Consider the following 21,462-nt stretch of genomic DNA (forward strand, 5'->3'; position numbering starts at 1 on the left):
GGTTCAATTTATTTTTTCCATTTACAGTTTATTTTTCTTTTCAATTGCAAAGTAATACATGTCCATTCTCATGATATAAAAATGGATAATATAAAGTATGTAGAATAGAAAACACCATAGTACCAACCCTCCATCTCCCCTATCTTTCTACCAATTCCACCTGGGAACTCTTTATTGTTTATAGTTTGGGGAGTACATTTCCATTGCTTTTCTCTGCATTTGCAAGTAATTCTATTTCTAAAATGTGACCACATTTTGTGAAGAGAATACTGTATATCCTCCTCCCACTTTCATGAGAAAGATCCTGCAGGTGAAAGAAAGAGTGGAAGGTAAGAACAAATTAATATTGGATTAAATAAAATCTCCTCAGGTTACTTTTGTTTCTGGGACTAGCTTTAGAGTATTCTCATTGTCTGCATTGTCTGCTATGGGCTGAATTGTGTCTCTCCAAAATTCATATGTTGAACCCCTAACCCACAATGAAACTGAATTTGGAGATAGAGCCTATAAAGTAATGATTAAGGTTAAATGAGGTTGTAAAGGTGGGGCCCAGATATGAGTGCCTGAGCTCTCTCTCACTTTCTCTTACACAAAGGTCATGTGAGCACACATTATAAAGGCAGCTGCCCACAAGCCAGGAAGAGAGGCATCATCAGAAACCGACCATACTGGCTTCCTCATCTCAGACTTTCAGCCTCCAGAATGGTGAGAAATAAATGTCTGTTGGTTAAGCCACCCAGTCTATATTTTGTTATGGCAGCCCAAGCTGACAAATATTGTTTCTCCTTGATGGCTGTGCATTTGGAGGGAGCCTCTGTGAACCCTGACTTTCCTCTAGGAGCAGGTTGGGTAGGAAAGTAACACCCATCAGCTGAGTGTAGTTCATACAGATGTGGACCAGACAGGGCATGAAAGGCGGAAGGAGAGGACTGGTCTCAAAGGACAAACACCAAGACTGAAAGGCAAGCTTAGGAGAAATGGATACTGTTAGGAGGAATTGACAAAGTAAATCTTATGACAAATTTCAAAATTAAAAAATTAAAAAACTAAAAAACCCTGACAGAAATAAAATGTCTCATTTGGATAATGTTTTAAATCTTCTAAGTGCTTTTCTATCTGTCTTCTCATTCGATCCTCAGATTAATGTTTGAAGTTAGAGTTTATAATTATTATTTATCTCAGCTTGTCAGCTGAAGAAACCAAGAACCTAATAATTTAATTAAATGACTTGTGTAAGTTTTAACAGTTAATTTGCAACAGAGTAAATCTTATAAAAATTTCAAAATTAAAATACTGTCATAATGCAGAAAGTCTATATTGGGAAGGCTGGCCACAATTATAATGGAAATATTTTTTGATCTAAAGGGGCCCTTATTAATTTGCAAGGCTCTGCTATGGTTACCCACATGCTAAAAACTCCCACATGTCCATCCCCCTCTGACTTCTGTGAGCGCCAGGCTCATATATCCAGTGCTTATTTGAAGCTCCTCTTGTATTCCTCACAGGCATCATAAATGGAATGCAGAGTCACCAAGGACTGAAGAACCCTCAGAAAAGGCTGTGGAAGAGTCCCCTTGCTGTTGCATTTCCCCTGATTCTTCTGACCCCAACCCTGGACATGGTCACCATGGCTCATAGACATGAGTCACTGAGTGTATAGGTGTGGATCTGAGGGATTTGGGGTTGTGTTCCCAGCTTGTTTATAGATTTGACTTCATAATGGTGATTTGCGTTTATTTCAGTGCTTGAGTTAAGAGGTTTGCCTGACATCCTGAAGACCAAGGTCTTCTCTGTGGAGAACTATCTAGCACTTGTGACAGCTCTGGGAGTGTTTTTAAGAACAGGTTGATGTGTATGCTCTGTACTAATTTTTTTATAGATTTGAGGGTGGGTAGTCAGCCACGCTCTGTTCACCTTTGGATCTTTTGCTGAATTCTTAGTTAAGTTTGTAATCTACATTAATGGCAACAGAAGGGTAAACTGACTAGGAGGGTTATTACATACTGTTTTGTGTTGCCGGAGGCAGCACAATCCATTTTCCGGATGGTTTTGGCACGATTCTTCCTGGCACCTCAGAGATGGGCACTGTGATGTTATATACACTCTTGTGCCTGGTTATTAATCTGTGTGTTTTGGATGAACATAAAGTAAAACATGCAGAGAACCGCTAATGCATTGTAAGGTGGTAAATCATATCTCAGCTTCTCATCCATAGTGATTCATTGGGAATGTTTTTCCCCAGTGTTTTGGTTCCATAAGCAAATAAATCAAATTTCAGTCTCACAAAGATTTCCACCCATCAGCAAAAAATTACTAATTTTTTGCCTGTTCCAAATTACAAATTAGCTGTATTATTCTTGTTACTATTCAAATAGAACACCATGCAATACATTCAGTTTCTCTACTTGATCCAGTTTCTGTGAAAATTTAACAAATATAATCAAATAGACTAAGCATAAGAACTTTTATGAAATTCCACATGGTATTTATTTGGACTGGTGTGTGATCTTTGGTAGGTCTCTATTTACCTATTTTGAAGGAAGCCATTATTTCTTCCCTTTATTTTTATATATGCAAGGTACAACTTCAGAGTCTCATTTGCCTGTGAATTGAGAGAGTTCAGTGGACTCATGGGAGACTTGAGTTCTGGCTTTCGACTGCTTCGTTGCTTCCATGAATCTCTGATATTCTTACTCCTAGTAAAGACAACCTCTCACTAACAGTCACCAAGCAATCAGCAGCAAAGATTGAGTTTCTCCCTTTCAAAGCCAGTTAGTCAGTCAACAAACAATTCCTAAGTGCCCGCCAAGCATTGAGCTCACCCTGGAGGCACAGAGGCAGACAATCGTGGTTGTGCAGAATCAGTTGGAACAAGGTTATCTGGATGGTGGCAAGGGAGACAGAATGAGAGGAAACAGAGGATTTGCACATAATTGATACTTTCAGTTAGATTAAAAAATACATTTGAAGTTTGGGATTCAGCATCCCAAATCTAGAATATGGGACCAGGAAGGCCTGTGCCTGCTTTATAAAGATCATTGATAGATTGTTACCGTGGGGCCCATGGGAGGATCAGCAGGAGGGGAAGCCACACAAAAATAGAAAAGAGAAAAAAATGGCCCCAAAGTATGTATATAATTGCAGTTTTACACTTAAAAATTTTTTCTATATATGCAAAGAAGGTATATTTTAAAAAAGATTAATGATTGTTAGAGCCAGAAGTGACTTTAGGAATACTTGGATTTAGAAATTTTCTAACTTTGGCGTACATCAGAATCTCTTGGGGGTTTGTTAAAATAAATACCAATGCACAGATCCTAACCTGATGGCCAAGACCTGCTTTCCTAGGTAACCCTAAAATATACTGAGGTTTGAAAACCACTTATTAGTCCAGTTTTTATTTTACAAAGAATAAAACTGGCATCCAGAGGGTTTAATATACTCACCCACGGTCATATCAATTCCCTTCCTAGTTTAATCTCTATTGGCTGTGTGCCCAGACAGGAAAAAAAAATGCATCCACTTTGGGAGGTGTCCAGAGATAATTTTTTTTTCTGTCTTTTGATAGAAAAGAAAGGAAATGTACAAGCAAATTGGGAAAAAATTACTACGTATGTACTTGTGAGTATAGCTGCTAGACATCAAGGGGCATAGATTCAAGTTTCCCTGGATATACACTCCCCATAGATGTCTTTTATGGCTATAAAATTTTGTGATAGATGAAACTATTAATAGATATTTTCTACTTTCTCATTTTTGCTTACAATTAAGAAAAAGATATTTATTTTTCAAACTATCCACACTAGGGATTATAGGGTGTTAGGCATAGTTAACTGAATTTCATCATCACCCCTAATATAGTTAAGTAGGCCAGGTTTATTGCTTTAGATGAGGAAGCGAAGAGAGGTGTCATACTTACCACATTAAGATATTAATACATTTAATAGAATTATATTGGAAATAGAAAGTTCCTGACACTCTCGTTAGTGCTGGGCCTACAGCCTCAGTTTTCACAAAAGATCTAGAGTTCAAGGTACCAAATGTTATCAAAATAAGTTTGGGTTTAAGTTCACCAACTCGCCTGTAGCCTACTCGTCCTTTCTGGCAATGATTAACACTAGTGTTTAATGCATGTTCTAAAGTGTGTTCTTTAAACTCTCTTACCAAACAGAACTTCCTTTTTATGTAATGAGTCAGCTCTATGGGTATTTGTAGCCAGGGGAATTGCCTCTCCACTGGTGGAGATATGGAGCCCAGCTGCCAGGGTAAACAGCCACTTCCTAATGTAATTGCTCAGAAATGCTGGAGGAGAAAATGTAAGAAAAGAAATTGCTCTGTCTTATAAACAGTCGACTGTGTTTTACAATAGTGTACCAGCACTCCAAACCATTCATCAACTTGAGTAATGATGGCTGGATTTCACTGTTAGGTTTACTTGGTAGTCACATTAATCCTTCTCTTCTGCATGATGTGCCAGATTTCTTTGATGACAAACAGTCCACCAAGGGCCTAAATAAGGTTTTAGGAGCAAGCTTTTAATCAGACTCAAACTTACCCGAGGCCATTTCGGCTTTCTCTCTTCTTGAGTGAGGCCAGAGGAAATACTTCTCAAGTTTGAGTCAGGACCATTTAGGGACTTCTTTCTTTATTTTAATTTTTCTAATGATATCATTACAAATTATTTTTAAAAATAGCAGTTAATTAAGATGGAAAATAAGCCAGAATCACATAATCATAGCCTGCAAAGAACCTCCTAGGTTCATACATCAGTGACTTGAATTGTTCCGTTCCTCTCCGCAGGAGCAATGGTGCTGTTGCCACTGCATGTGTGCTTTCTGTGCCCACAAGAATGTTAAGCGTTCATCCATAATTCATATTTATTTATTTTTTCTTTTTTGAGACAGAGTCTGGCTCTGTCGCCCAGGCTGGAGTGCGATGGCTTGGTGGAGGTTGGCTCACTGCAACCTCCACCTGCTGGGTTCCAGCGATCTTCCTGCCTCAAACTCCTGAGTAGCTGGGACTGTAGGCATGAGGCACCACGCTGAGCTAAGTTTTGTGTTTTTAGTAGAGACGGGGCTTCACCATGTTGGCCAGGCTTGTCTTGAACTCCTGACCTCAGGGGACCTGCCTGCCTTGGCCTTTCAAAGTGCTGAGATTACAGAGGGGAGCCACCGTGCCCAGCCCAGAATTAATATTTAGAGAAAAACTTTCGGAGGTGATTTCACCTGATCATTGATCGGCCTTCCCACAGTTTTATAGTGTTAAGTGAGCTTTATGTGTATGTGAGTTGGCGGTATCTTCATGTAGTTTGCTGGATATTGATATTTTTAACTTGTTAGCATCTGTTAAAAAATTCACAATGTGCACATACAATATGTTGAATACAAATATCCTTCTTTCTTTTATTTTCCAGCCATCTTATTCCTTTCCCAATCACTGTTAATGGTTTCTCATATATACTTATGGGAGTATGTTGAATATTTACAATCATATGCATATATAAGGATATGTGCATATATTTTTTAGTACAGGTGATCGCATTCTCTATATACTGTTCTGAACCACACTATTTTCCCCTTAACCATATCTTGGAGATCTTCCCATCTCAATATTTATTAATATTGTCTTAATCTTCCACCATGGGACATTTAGGTTATTTTCAATCTTTTGCTATTACAAAGATGCATTTTCATCTGTGGGAATATATTTATGTGATAAATACCCAGAAGTCAATTTCTGGTTCTAACAATATGTGTACTTTAAATTTTAGTGATTATTGTCAAATTGCAAAAGGTTATGACAATTCATATTCCCACCAGCAAAGCAAGAATGTGCCTTTTTCTATAAATATTTGCCAATACAATGTGTTAAATATTTTGATCTGCTTAAATTTACATCTTTTTTTATTATGAATAGTATAGTACCTATTCATAATCTAAGTCATTTGTTTTTTCCTTTTCTGTGGACTATTCCAATCCTTTGCCTTTAATTTTTTTTATTGATTTATAGTAGCTCTTTATTCGGGGAATAAATTAGTCCTTGGTTTGTCATGTAAAGTACAATTTCTTTTGATCTTACCTATGGTATTTTGAGGTATACAGAAACTTTTATTTTTTATGTAGTCAGATGCATTTAATATTTGATATTATAGCTTCTGAATTTTATGGAAAATTTTAGAAAGGCCTTTTCCATTTTTTTGAGGTTATGAAAAAATTCTTCAATTATTTCCCCTCCTGGTACTCTTATAGCTTTATTTTTCCATTTTAAATCTTGGTGTTACAGGAAAGGGGTCCCAATCCAGACTCCAAGAGAGGGTTCTTGAATCTCACCCAAAAAATAATTCGGGACGAGTCCACAGTGCAAAGCAAAAGCAAGTTTATTAAGAAAGTAAAGGAATAAAAGAATGGCTACTCCATAGACAGAGTAGCCCTGAGGGTGCTGGTTGTCCATTTTTTTTGTTATTTCTTGATCATATGCTAAACAATGGGTGGGTTATTCATGTCTTCCCTTTTTAGACCATATAGGGTAACTTTCTGACATTGGCATGGCATTTGTGAACTGTCAAGGCACTGGTGGGAGTGTAAGCAGTGAGGATGACCAGAGGTCACTCTTATGGCCGTCTTGGTTTTGATGAGTTTTGGCCAGCTTCTTTATTGCAACCTGTTTTATCAGCAAGATCTTTATGATCTATATCTTGTGCTGACCTCTTAGCTCATCCTATGACTTAGAAAGCCTTAACTTGAATGCAGCCCAGTAGGTTTCAGTCTTATTTTACCCAGCTCCTATTCAAGATGGAGTTGCTCTGGCTCACATGTCTCTGACATTGGTGTATCTGGAATGTTGGGAGTATGTGGAGTGAGGTAGGGATCCAACATTTCCCACCAGATGGTTGTGAGGTCCTTCAGCATGTCTACTGAGCTGTATATTTAGGTCAGCCCTGGGTTAGGCAGGGTGTGACTGGAGAGCAGATGTAACCCTGCCTTGTAGAGCTACACTGGATTCTGGAGGGCACATTCCATTGCCAGTGTGTCTGCAATAAAAGCACTGGGGGGCTCTGCAGAAATGTTAGGAGCCTTATGGGAAGAGGAGAATATTGACTCATTGGAACAGAGTGGGCGTGAGTGGCTATGAGCATGGTGGTATAAAAGAAGCAGTCAAGCATTTCAGATAAAGAAAAATAAGAACTTGCTTTTACCATTGGGAATGAAATTAATTTCAATATTTTGTATCCTTGTTACCTCATTACACAGTGATAGAGGGCATTTAAAAATTTGATTTAGGACAACTCCAAACAGATTTTTGAGGGCTTATGTTTATCTAACTTCAAATAAATCAAGTAATACTGACATCATCTTATGCACTATAAATACAAGATTGGGAACTTCCAACAAATGCATAAGGCTCAAATGAGGGTGGTGCCAAAAGGCTACAACTTTGCTTTAGATTTTATACACTTGAGGGTCCAATAAGTCCCATAAAATGGCTATGTTTTTGTATTTTTCTTTTAGTCTGTGCTGGATGTTTGTTTCTTTCAGCTTTAAGTGTTCACAGGAGGGATGAAGTAAGATTCTTATTACTGAAGTCCTGATGTGTTAAACAGCTCAATTAAAGTAAGATATTTTCCAGTCATTTCCAGGACATTTGCTGACTGGTGTCACTAAAAGTTCATGGGCTCCACCTTCAACCGGACCCTCTGTGCTGCCTCATAATCCAGCTTTCCTGGTCTGCCCTCTCCTCTGTTCTCAACTGACGGGAGTACATGTCTATCAACATTTTGTATTTCCATTCCTACAGTGCCCTGTGATGGAGAGAAGTTTTGGCTTTCTGATTTTTGGAAAACTAGGAACAGGCTTCTGAGGGTTTATGCTCATTCAAATGAAAATACAACCTTGTTTATTTTTTTTAAATGGGGGCAATTCCACACATTCCCTGCCTTCTCTTCATTCACCGCACAAGCTCTCGTTCTGTGGCTTAGAGAAAAAAGAGGCCATCAGAGAGGAGCTCCGGCAACATCTTGCAATAGAGCCTTGCAGTTTGTGTCTGTGCATTTACCTTTTCTCCCTTTCCCTCTCATTAAACAAGAGAGCATTCCTTCCTTTATCCAAGGCCAATCACCCCACCTCTTACCTGGATTTTGTCACCTCTCATTTTCTCAAGAACCCTGCTCCTTTAACTATCCTCTCTCAGTATATCAACCTTTACATCAATATATAGTCACCCTCAGAATGTTCTGTCTTACAAGTAAATAAATATGCAGAAACCCTGCCTTGACTGTGTCTTCTTCTCTTTGATTCATAGCCAAACTTCCTGAGTTGTCCATATTTACCTCTCCTTTACTCTCACTCTTCAGCATTCTATAAGTTCACTGAAATGATTCTTGCCAACATCTTTAACAAATGCTCAGTCTTAATATTCTTGAAGTTTGGGCCGTTTCACAACTGGGACCTCTCCCTCCTTCCTGGTGTGCTCCTCTTCCTTCCCAAGACTCCTCTCTGGCTGCTCCTCTGATGTCTCTGAGACTCTTCCTCCTTTGTCCATCTTCCAACACCGGGCTTCTTCGGGGTTCCCTCCGAGCTTCTCATTTCTCCTGACATTATGTGAGCCAGCCCATGTCCAGTGCTTCAAGAACAACCTATCTGTGGTTAAGATCCTTGAATTTAGAGCCAGCCACATTTGAATTTTACTCTCAATTCCTACTCTTACATGTTTTGTTATCTGGACAAGTCACTTATCCCTTATAGTCTTAGTTTTCTCATCTTTAAAATGGGCACAACAATTCTTACCTCACAAGGCTGTAGTTGGGAGTAGATTTTATTAAATCAAATATATTTTATAAAATCACTTCATTTATGCATTCAACAAACACATTGGAGCCTATATTATATTACAGGTACAGGTACTTTTTTTTTTTTTAACTGTGACATACAATAAATAATACAATTTATAATGCCACCTGGGACACATATACACAAGCAAATTTCCATTAAGAAATTCCTGGCCGGGTGCGGTGGCTCACACCTGTAAACCCAGCACTTTGGGAGGCTGAGGTGGATGAATCACCTGAGGTCAGGAGTTTGAGACTAGCCTGGCCAACTTGGCGAAACCCCATCTCTACCAAAAAACACAAAAATTAGCCGGGCATGGTGGTGGGTACCTGTAATCCCAGCTGCTCGGGTGACTGAGGCAGGAGAATCACTTGAACCTGGAAGCCGGAGGTTGCAGTGAGCATCATGCCACTGCACTCTCCAGCCTGGGTGACAGAGTGAGACTCTGTCTTTTGAAAAAAGTGCTGAGCAAAGAGGGAAAAGCCCCTTATAAAACCATCAGGTCTCATGCAACTCACTCACTATCATGAGAACAGCAGCATGGGGGTAACTGCCCCCATGATTCAATTACCTCCCACTGAGTCCCTCCATGACACGTGGGGACTAGGGGAACTATAATTCAAGATGGAGTTTGGGTGGGGACGCAGCTGAACCATATCACTGGGCCTGATTAATCACCTTATTGCTGAATATTCCAACTGAGAGCTCTGTGGGCATTTCAAACTCAGCTTATCCTATACTGAACATTCAAAAGTTGTTCCCCTTCTGTGCTTCCTATTTCAGTGACTGGCACTACCATTTAACCTGATGTTCATTTTTCACCCCATTCTCTCCCTCTTTCTACCTTCCTATCAATTGCAAAGTCCTGTCATTGTCATTGTCATTGTCCCTTCAAGATATCTGTAGAATATGTCCACTGGTCTACATCCTCGTAGGATATCTCTTTAATTCATAGACTCATAGTGGTTTCTTTGCCTAGTCTATTTTTTTACACTGCAGCCAGAGTTATCATTCTAAAACATAAATACCAACCAAGTCACTCTTCGGCTTAAATCTAACCATGTTTCAGATGGTTCTCAGATTAAAGGAAAAACTTTTTTAACAAGAATTTACAAAGCCCCTTTTTACCATACGCAAACCTATTTTCTGCAACTTGAGAGTGCCTTGCTCTCTATTCTTCAGGTATCTGCAAATAGCATTTCTTCTGCATAGGATTTTCTTTACTCCATCGTCCCCAACCTTTTGGATGACATCCTTGATCCATAGCTTAAGCATCACTTCTTCCAAGAAGCCTTCCTGACTCCCTGGGCCATGTTTGATGTCCCATCCGGATGCTCTCAGTACACTCTGAACTCTCCCCATGGTAACACTTATTATGCCACACCATAATTACCTATTTACAAATATGTTGACTGCACAAAGATAGGGATCAGTTTACCATGTTCATTTTTGCGTCACCAGCTTCTAACACAAATCCTCGCATCAAGCAGATGCCCAATTCATATTTGCTGGATGAATTAAAGAGAAATAATTTGGATTCAGGTATTAATGATAATTGATTATTATTAGCTATTGGTTCATATGAATGGTTAGTGTTCATTGATCATGCTTAACGTTTTATTCTATCTCTTTCATCCTTAAAGCAATCAACTAAAGACGGGCACTATTATCCTCACATTACAAATTAAAATCTGAAGCCCCTGAAAGTTTAGAATAACTTGCCCAAAGTTATGCAACTCCTAAGCAACAAAATTAAAATAACTTGGGGCCACCTAAGTGAAACACTAATTCTTTTAATTTCTATACCAGGTATGATGAGCTTTCTGGATCTCTTTGTTCTTATAGAGCCTTCACAGAAGGTGAGTAACTAGAGAGGGATGTTGCTTAAGTCAGAGTCATCCTGAGCTGAACCATTATCTGTTCACCTATAAGGCCAGCTTCCATTTCCTGGGCCTGAAATGGAGCTCAAGGCTTCGATATTTTCTTCAGTTTGTTTGGTTGTATGTCAAAAAGCTTTTCTAAGAGTAAGCATCCTAGTAGGTGCTGACTGAATGCTCCAGCACTGGGCTCCTGTGATTGATGGTGTCCACAGAGAGAGGGAATCCAGGAGTCTGGAAATTGAGGTGTTGATCATGCTCTGTCAGGAGGCATTTTGCATTCTCTTTGTGATTACTAATACATCTGGGGAGTGGCCTTGTTTCTCATAATATTTCAGGAACTACCACAGTGAATTGTGATCCTGGGATTTACATTATCATTGTAGCTCAGTGGAAATTCTGATAGACTATTGTTTCAGGACCTTTTGGGGAATCATAGTCTAGTGATTTGATGTGACTGCAGGAATTTTGATTATGCCATTTTGGCCTGTGCCAGTCATCTTTATGATGGGTTGAACAGTTAAATAGAATGTCTTCCTCTTGTAAAACTCCAGACATAGGCCAGATTTCATCTCACTTATTCTTCACTGCATCCGTCTTGGGCAAGGGAGTGGCAATTGTTCATTCTTTTACAGTGAGGACAATGGGGGCCAGAGAGGTTAATTGGCTTACCTCATTGGGACATCCAGATTACAGTAGCTCAACATCATGGGCTTATGTTTCTGAGTCAGACTGTTTCATCTTACTGGAGTTGGAATGCACACTTTATATTTAAGGGTCCACAATTCTTCCATATATTTTCATTCATTCATTCATTCATTCATTCATTCATTCATTCATTCATGACTATGGAGAGACTACTTTATGCCAGGTACTGGGGATAGAGTGGGAAATAAGACAGATAAGCTGTTAAGGAACTGATATGCTTATTGAACAGAGGGAAGAGACAACAGCCTGTAAACATGTTTAAATTTTTCATTTCAAATAGTAATGTTCTATAGATAAAATAAAATAAAAACAGAGTAACAGGATAGATGGTACCTGGGATAGATGAAAAAACAATCACCAAAAAGCTTCCATGAGTTGGTGTCATATGATCTAATAGCAAAAGGATGCTAATAGCAAAAGGTCAAAGGCCAAGGAATAGAAATGCCATATCTTATAGACCATGGTTCAGAGGGATACCTTAGAGGATTTTAAGCAAAGAAGTGATAGAGATTTCATCTTTGTTATGACAAGATCTCTTCCATTGCCATGCAGAGGTGGACTGAAGGAGGCAAAGTATGAAACAGTGAGAATAGAAAGAGATTATTGCAGTGGTTCAATGGGAGATCTTTTTTTTTTTTTTGAGTACTTACTATGTGTCAGACATTGTAAGTGCTTTCCACACGTTTCTTATTTAGTGCTCACAAAATTCTATAACGTAATTATCTTCATTTTTTTAGATAAAGAAATAGAAGGTTCAGAAGTTTAAATATCTCATACAAGGCCACTTAATCTAAGTGGCAGAACCAGAATTTAATTTCAAAGTCTGTACTGTTAAATGTTCTTTTCTAGCCCTGGCATATCTTAATGGTCTGCTGGGCCATTCCCCATGGATGTCCCTTCAGACACTTTCAACCTATTATATCCAAAATCAAACTCATTGTCTTCCCTAAACCAATTTTTCCCCTTGGTTCCTCAATTATATTAATGGCATCACTCAGACTCAGTAATCCAGGCTAGAAACTCTAATGTCTTCTTAACTGTCTTTATACTATGCTTTTCTTCATTAATCTGCATCAAATTTGTTGCATCATTTTATCCATTTAAACTCTGTTATCTATCCCGTTTCTATTCCTACCATCATTGCCTTGGTTTGGGTCAGTTCAACAATTCCAATTCCAACTGACCCAATTGGGGAACTTTATTAGATCAAAGTCATTCCCCATTGGTCCCCATTTCTCTTAGAATGGAGTTCACTCTTTTTAGCATGGCAGTCAATTTACTAATACTGGGTAGTTCATTTGTTGCTCAGAAGTTTGCTTATATTGTAGCTTTGACTTACTTGTTTTTGCCACTGATAACTCTCACCACATATAACCAGTCATGCAAAGAGGAAGGTTAGGAACATGCAGTCCAGTAATTCCTAATTAAACTGTTCAGATGTCTAGCATGAACTGTGCTAACCAATGGATGAGACACAGTGTTCAAGGGCCAATAGGTGTTTCCATTGCCTCCTGGTAGAGCTTGTTGACCTAACAGCTCTGGGAAGCCACTCAACTAGATACATTTTTGTTGGATTGAATTGCATGGAAGGTATACAAAGAAAGACCTGAGTTTTAATGACACACCAGAAGGAAAAGGCACCCAAATCTTATGGATAGGAGTCCTTTGATTTAAAAAAATAAATGGAAATTTCTGGACAGCAGGAAATGCCGATTCCGGGTGAGATTTATCCTAATTCTATATTCAGTTTTGTTTATAGGCAACAGGTCCCTGTGGGTTTAAGTACTGAATAGAGGGCTAAGAAACAGGGGAACTGTATGGTTATTTTCTGAGTTGAATTTGCAGACCTATAATTTAGGGATTTAATTCTGGTTGTTAGAAACCAGCCAGCATTCTCTGTTTTTAAGCACTAGTAGTCACCAGGCAAATATAAGGTGAAGTCTTTTCTGGTCTAGCCCCAGTAAAGATTCCTCAAATGTATGGTGGTTTTTTTTCAGAGATGTTCTCTGGCCTACTAGATAATGAGAAAGAAAATTTAATAACAAGTTATTTTGTTCTACCATTTCTCATTAAAGAAATAAAACTTTTTAGGCTGTGATGGCGAAGAAGATAAATTGTTTTCTGCTAGTTTTAAAAATTGTGCTAGCAGTTGTTCTCTTTTTTTTTTCTTTCTTTTGAGACGGAGTCTCGCTCTGTCCCCCAGGCTGGAGTGCAGTGGCCGGATCTCAGCTCACTGCAAGCTCCGCCTCCCGGGTTCATGCCATTCTCCTGCCTCAGCCTCCTGAGTAGCTGGGGCTATAGGTGCCCGCCACCTCGCCCGGCTAGTTTTTTTGTATTTTTTAGTAGAGGCGGGGTTTCACCGTGTTAGCCAGGATGGTCTCGATCTCCTGACCCAGTGATCCGCCCGTCTCGGCCTCCCAAAGTGCTGGGATTACAGGCTTGAGCCACCGCGCCAGGCAGTTGTTCTCTTTTTAATGTCACAGAATAAATAATGGTTTTTAAATAATAATTTTTAAAGATAAGGTAGAAAAGTTCCATATTTTCTACATTCAATTTTAAGGTGGAGTATAATTTTTTAATGTCTGTAGTATAAGTGAATTATAATTTTAAGCATAGTATACATGTTTAGTTGACAATCTTGTATTGTACAAACAATACTGTAACAACAGAAATCAAGCAAGAAAAAAAGAAAAGAAAAAGAAGTCTCTTATCTTGCCATTCTAAAATCAGCTGTTTTAATGTTTCCTTCCAGTTACTGTCAATATGTATCTAATTTTCATATAGTTACAATCTTAGCATAGACATAACTTTATAATCATTTTTTGCATCTAATGTTACATAAGCCTTTTTTTTTCCACACCAACTTCACATTTTTAAACCCCAATGTGCTTTTGTAATAAAATTACTAGACAATAATGGATTTCTTCAAAAAGGGTCACTAAGTTCTGGAAACGAAAGGTTTTCCTTGCTGTTCTCAACATTACCATATTGTGGTTAATCACACTTTACTGTTTTAGCTAAAGACGACAGTCTGCCAGGGGTCAAACAGAGCTCCTAAGATAAACAGTCCTAGGACCCAAAGGGCCATATCATCATCTGTGAATGCTGAGACCTCAATTCTCCTTACCTGTTCTAAAAAGAGTACAAAGCTCATTAGATTTTACCCTTATGGCATTGAAGCTACTGCCTAATTTAATGGCAAGTAAAGTAAATGCATCTCGGGCCTTTGGTTTTCTACATTTACTAGGTACTCAATAAAAGAAAGACCATTGATAATGTTAGCATAGATTCTAATGACAATGCAGAACCTACTATGCATTCGGTCTTCCCAAAGCTCCTAAGCTATTCCACCAAAGGAAAGACCGTTTTGTCATTAGATACAAAGGGAGAGTTTTTTCTTTTTTAAGAGACAGGGTCATGCTCTGTCACCCAGGGTGGAGTGCAGTGGCATGATCATGGCTAACTGCAGCCTTGAACTCCTGGGCTCCAGGGATGCTCCCACCTCAGCCTCCTGAATAGCTAGGACTACAAGTGCGTGTTAGTAGTCTTAGCTATTAGTATATGCCTGGCTAATTTTTAATTTTGTTTTGTAGAGATGGGTGTGTGAAAGGAAATTAAATCTTGGGACCCTAAACTCATTAAGCCAAAGAGAACAGCCAAGCTGAGAACTGGATGATGCAAACCTGCTTCTGCCTTTTTGCTTCCTAAATAAGATGGCTACAAGATGAAAATCTACACACCTCTGCCATATTTTACCCACAAGGAAATTCCTAGTGAGCTTCAAGATCTTTTAAGGTGTTTCTGTTAAAATGTCACAATTTCACCATGGCAATGTAAATTTATAGCTTATCCTTACAGGTGCGGTCATCCGCCTGCCCACCACACACAAAGGCATATCTGATTGTTCTCCTGCCCCATTTTGTCTATGTTATCTTACGTAAAATGCAGATTCCCCGCATTTTTCCTCTGCCCCATTTGTCTATATAACCTTACATAAAAAAATGCAGATTCACTGAGCCGGAGAAAGTCATGAACGACTATTTTTCCCTGCCCGCCCCGCTTACATGAAAAGTGTACTTCTCAATATCCCACCCTTTCCCCTTTAAATTTGGAGACCTCAAAATCATCTTCAGAGAAAGGCATAAACCTGTTTCCTGGGCACACATACTTAACTGTGGCAAATAAACCTCCTAAAATGATTGAGACTTGTCTCGTCATTTTTCTTGATTGATATTGGTCTCACTATGCTGCTCAAGCTGGTCTCAAACTCCTGGGCTCCTCAGAAATAATACCACACATCTACAACCATCTGATCTTTGACAAACCTGACAAAAACAAAAAGTGGGGAAAGGATTCCCTATTTAATAAATGGTGCTGGGAAAACTGGCTAGCCATAAGTAGAAAGCTAAAACTGGATCCCTTCCTTACACCTTATACAAAAATTAATTCAAGATGGATTAGAGACTAAAATGTTAGACCTAAAACCATAAAAACCCTAGAAGAAAACCTAGGCAATACCATTCAGGACATAGGCATGGGCAAGGACTTCATGTCTAAAACACCAAAAGCAATGGCAACAAAAGCCAAAATAGACACATGGAATCTAATTAAACTAAAGAGTTTCTGCACAGCAAAAGAAACTATCATCAGAGTGAACAGGCAACCTACAGAATGGGAGAAAATTTTTGCAATCTACTCATCTGACAAAGGGCTAATATCCAGAACGTACAAACAACTCAAACAAATTTACAAGATAAAAACAAACAACCCCATCAAAAAGTGGGCAAAGGATATGAACAGACACTTCTCAAAAGAAAACATTTATGCAGCCAACAGACACGTAAAAAAATGCTCATCATCACTGGCCATCAGAGAAATGCAAATCAAAACCACAATGAGATACCATCTCACACCAGTTAGAATGGCGATCATTAAAAAGTCAGGAAACAACAGGTGCTGGAGAAGATGTGGAGAAATAGGAACACTTTTACATTGTTGGTGGGACTGTAAACTAGTTCAACCATTGTGGAAGACAGTGTGATGATTCCTCAAGGATCGAGAACTAGAAATACCATTTGACCCAGCCATCCCATTATTGGGTATATACCCAAAGGATTATAAGTCATGCTGCTATAAAGGCACATGCACATGTATGTTTATTGCAGTGCTATTCACAATAGCAAAGACTTGGAACCAACCCAAATGTCCACCAGTGACAGACTGGATTAAGAAAATGTGGCACATATACACCATGGAATACTATGCAGCCATGACAAAGGATGAATTCATGTCCTTTGTAGGGACATGGATGCAGCTGGAAACTATCATTCTGAGCAAACTATCATAAGAACAGAAAACCAAATACCGCATGTTCTCTCTCATAGGTGGGAACTGAACAATGACAACACTTGGTCACAGGAAGGGGAACATCACACACCGGGGCCTATTGTGTGGTGGGGGTAGGGGGGAGGGAAAGCATCAGGAGATATACCTAATGTAAATGACGAGTTAATGGGTGCAGCACACCAACTTGGCACATGTATTCATATGTAACAAACCTGCACGTTGTGCACATGTACCCTAGAACATAAAGTATAATTAAAACAAAACAAAACAAAACAAAACAAAACAAAACAAAACAATTCCTGGGCTCAAGTGATCCTCCCACCTCAGCCTTTCAAAGTGCTGTGATTACAGGTGTGAGCCACTGCTCACGGCCAGGATATGTTAATCAAAGGGTTTACATGCTATAAAGGCAATGTATAAAGAGTTATAGAGATCTTTCATTTGCTTTTCCTAAAATTTGTTGAGAACTGTGTAGGAATTTCCCAAAACATTCCCTAAAATAAAGTGTGAGCGGACTCGGTGGTCTTCTTTGGAAAAGACCTGAGGGGAGAGAGGGTCACGTAGTGAGAAGCAGGGATGCAGACTATGGGGTCTGACCCATGAATTTCAAATGTCACAGTTAATAGTCAGAAGACCATGGAAGGTCACATCCAGGCACAGGGACCTGGTGAGGCATGTGTGTATGTATCTACAACACAGAAAATTGAGATGGACCAAAGAGAGCAAGTGACAGGGCTCTCTCACTATTTCTCACTTGGCATGTGAGATGACCTTCAGGAGCTTCTGTTCTGTATGTTCATTTACTAGACCAAAGTGTTCTAGGGTTTAATGTGCTAATATTCATAAGCCGTGTTAATTACAACATTATCATCCCTGCTGTCATCATCTTCATCAGCCTCAACCAGGGAAGATCAAATGTCCTTGGCCAATGAGACCTGCATAAATATGAATTTTACCTCAGGCTCACCTAGTTTTTAAATTTTTTAAAAAATTTTTATTATACTTTAGGTTCTAGGGTACATGTGCACAATGTGCAGGTTTGTTAATATGTATACATGTGCCATGTTGGTGTGCTGCACCCATTAACTTGTCATTTACATTAGGTATATCTCCTAATGCTATCCCTCCCCCCTCCCCCACCACACAACAGGCCCTGGTGTGTGATGTTCCCCTTCCTATGTCCTAGTTTTCTCAATGTTCAACTCCCACCTATGAGTGAGAACATGCGGTGAGGCTCACCTAGTTTTCAAAAAATAAATATTGCTAATAATGATTTACTGGCATTCATAGATGAGATGACAAACTGCTAATGCAAAGATGCAATGGCCAAATGACCAAATACTGGGCTGTTGCTTACAGGACAAGCTGGATATACTGATTCCCGCTCTAACCACAGCTGGGCTACCGTGGTTTGCTCATTCATTCATTCGTTTGTTGAGGAAGTACTGCTAGGGTGTCTACTCTGTGTCAGGTATTGTGTTAGAGGCTGGGCTCTCTGCATGAGCAAAGTAGGCGAATCCTGCTCTCGATGAGCCTTCTGGTGGAGAAGACAGGTGTATTCTAAAAATCTTATACATAAGTGCAGAATTAAATCTGTGTTGGGTACAACAAAGGAGACTGTGGGTGCAGATGAAGGGATGGTGACCTGGGCACAGGCTTCTCTAAGAAGTGATGATTGACCCATGGCTGGAAAAAAGATTAACAAAAAATTGCAGACATTCACAAACTGGGCATTATGTGCCAGTCTCAGATTTTAGTGCTTTCTGTGAATAATCTCTGTGAAGTACGGACTCATGTTAACATATAGGTGAGAAACTTAGGCTTAGATACAGTATATAACTTGTTTAGGATCAGCCAGTGGGTGAGTGGAGGAGTGGGTTTTGGAACAGCTTGATTCCAAAGCCTGGAGTCCTAATCACCATGATATACTACTGTTGCCTATTCTCCCTGAAATAGAAGTTAACCAGGTGGAAAGGATGGTAGGAAGGAAGTACCAGGCAGGTGGAAGAGCATGTGCAGAGCCCAGTGGTGGAAGAGAACTGGAATTATGTGAGGAAGCACAGGGAAGACAGAGTAACCAGGGCATGTGGGTGGGGGAGAATGTGGGCTGAGGCAGGGAGGTGGGCAGAGCCAGGCCACATAGGGCCTGAACAGTCACGTCAGACTGTGGCCCTTCCCAAGAGGAAGTCACTGCAGGGATCTAAGCAGGAGTGAACATGATCAGAGTTGGTTTTGAAAAGATCACTCTAGCTGCAGTGCAGACCTTAAAAGAGGGCAAAAGCAGATTTGAGGAGATAAGTTAAAAGCCTTTTGGTTGAGGGTGGAGTTGAGAACAATAGAGGTGTAGAAGCAAGTCCTAACTTTTGGATGTTGGCAGTTTTGATGGATAATGATATCATTTATCGGGCAGGGAACAGTACAGGATGACACTGTTTGGAAGAAAAGGTCATGAATTTGATTTGGGCAGGTTCAAGTTGAGGTGCCTTGAAGATATCCAGGTGTTTTCTAATAGGCAGTTTTATATATAGCTGAGGAGCTCATGAGGAGGGTTAGGGCAGCCAATAGACGGACATATGTGAGTCATTCCAGGAGAAGCTGTAATTGTGCCCATAGGCGTGGGCGACAAGGTCTAGGGAGAGAATCTTTGTATTTTCACTGCCCCTTCCTATGCTTTCTTCCTACTAATTTGCTTCTGAGGAGTATGTGTCATTTTTCTTTGTCAGATTAGCCCCTCTGACTGCCAGCCTGATTCCCTTGACCTTTCCCTAACAACCCTTCCCTCATCAGTTCCATCTTCATTCTATAATCCTCTGTCAAACTTCCTGAAGTCCACTTCCTTGCTGTATACTCACTCATTTTTCACTATCTTGAGTGCTGACTTTTCTATTCTCAGCCCTATTGACGTGTCTTTTTCAGAGGCAACTGTTGACCTATGCACTGGATCCAAGTGCTCATCTCAGGCTATGCTTCTCTGGCTTCTCCTTAGCATTTGATTGTTGCTTCTCTTGTTTAAGCATCCCCCTCTCTGCTTCCCTGGCATTCTCTTCTCAGTTCTCCTTTCTCTTTACATGCTTCTCTTTCTACTTCTCTATACGTGTACGTGTCCCCTGGAATATTTTCTTCTTCCTGCATCTAGACCTACACTTGCTACCTCAGCTATCTTGTTCAATCCTGTGGCCTTAACCATCACTCCCATGAGGACAGTGCCCACAGGTATCTTTCTTGCCAGGACCGAGTACCTCAGACCCGAATGTCCAGCTGATGGCTAGACACCAATAGCATCTCAAACTCAGCATGGCCCGTATCAAATGTTTTCCTTTCCTCTGAAACAAGTCAATGTTCTACACTGTTAATTTTAGTTGAGTTCCTCTTTTTTTCATTAATTCCCTTGAGTGCTACCATACTTACTCTCACTTCTTACCATATTTCCTCTTACCTCCTGCTTGGGTACTTTGCAGTTGTCTCTAAATTAGTCTTTTTCCTTATTCTATCTTGCTCTGAATGAATTCTCTCTCTCTCTCTCCATATATATATGTATGTATGTGCATATATGTGTGTGTGTGTGTGTGTGTGTGTATATATATATATATTTTTTTTTTGAGATGGAGTCTCACTCTATCACTCAGGCTGGAGTGCAGTGGCATGATCTCGGCTCACTGCAACCTCTGCCTCCTGGGTTCAAGCAATTCTTCTGCCTCAGCCTCCCGAGTAGCTGGGACTACAGGCATGCACCACCGTGCCTGGCTAATTTTTGTATTTTTAGTAGAGACGGGGTTTCACCGTATTGGCCAGACTGGTCTTGAACTCCTGACCTCGTGATCCACCTGCCTTGGCCTCCCAAAGTGCTGGAATTACAGGCGTGAGCCACCACGCCCTGCCTAATTCTATATTTTTACTGTAAATGAACTGTATACTCAACCCAGATGATATTGCTCCTTGGCCTAACATCTTTAATGATCCTCTATTGTCACTGAATTAAATACTAACCCTTAGCCTGTTTTTAAGGACCCTCTTAGCATGATGCTGGCATAGCCTCCCACCTTTATCTCCTAATACCATCTGACATATATGAGCCACATATGGCAGCCTTTCCTACAGACTGTGTTACACTTGAAGGCAGACATCTGTGCCTCAAAATCCTTGTATCACCTATACTTCACACTTAGACCATAGTAGTTACTCACTAAAGTTTTGTTGTGTGCATGGAAAATTATATACTAGTTCCTATGACTGTCTGATAATTCCTAGTCCTTGTGTTACCTTGGGGTGCTTCTGACACTGAGGAACCTCATCTTTTTGTATGCAAAAGTGGATGATGTAGACAAAAGTGTCATTTAAAATTGTGAATTTATATCTGTATCTATAGCTGTATTACCAGTTTATTAAACATCTACTCAACCTTCCAGGCTCTATTCAATGCCACTTCCTTCATGAAACCAATTCTTATCTCTGACTTAAGAGCCATTCCATTTTGGAAACTTCAAAGTGCCTCTCTTTCTTACCTTAAAAAAATTATTTTAAGTAATATAGAGCAAGAAAATTTCACGTGGTCCCTAACCTTACATCTATGTTGTATTTGATCATGAGGTTTACTTCTGTTAGACCTTTGATTCTAAACAGTAATTTGAAGACTTGCCATCCCCTCTGGTTCCCCACAATCTGCTTCTGATCCCTAGTTTCCGGCAGTATTTCCCAGCAATCGCCCA

At 39.7% G+C, this 21,462-nt stretch overlaps 1 long non-coding RNA gene across 1 annotated transcript; it reads left to right on the forward strand.

Annotated features, from left to right (window-relative positions):
* Window positions 1-460: 460 nt before the first annotated feature.
* LOC116268862 lies at window positions 461-15,666 on the forward strand. The gene is made up of 4 exons (XR_004176050.1): window positions 461-705; window positions 1,506-1,660; window positions 10,635-10,684; window positions 15,004-15,666. It is a non-coding gene; the product is annotated as an uncharacterized LOC116268862 (long non-coding RNA).
* Window positions 15,667-21,462: the final 5,796 nt, after the last annotated feature.

This window comes from Papio anubis, chromosome 9 (assembly GCF_008728515.1).
Source record: "Papio anubis isolate 15944 chromosome 9, Panubis1.0, whole genome shotgun sequence".
In the NCBI taxonomy this organism is placed as follows: Eukaryota; Metazoa; Chordata; class Mammalia; order Primates; family Cercopithecidae; genus Papio; species Papio anubis.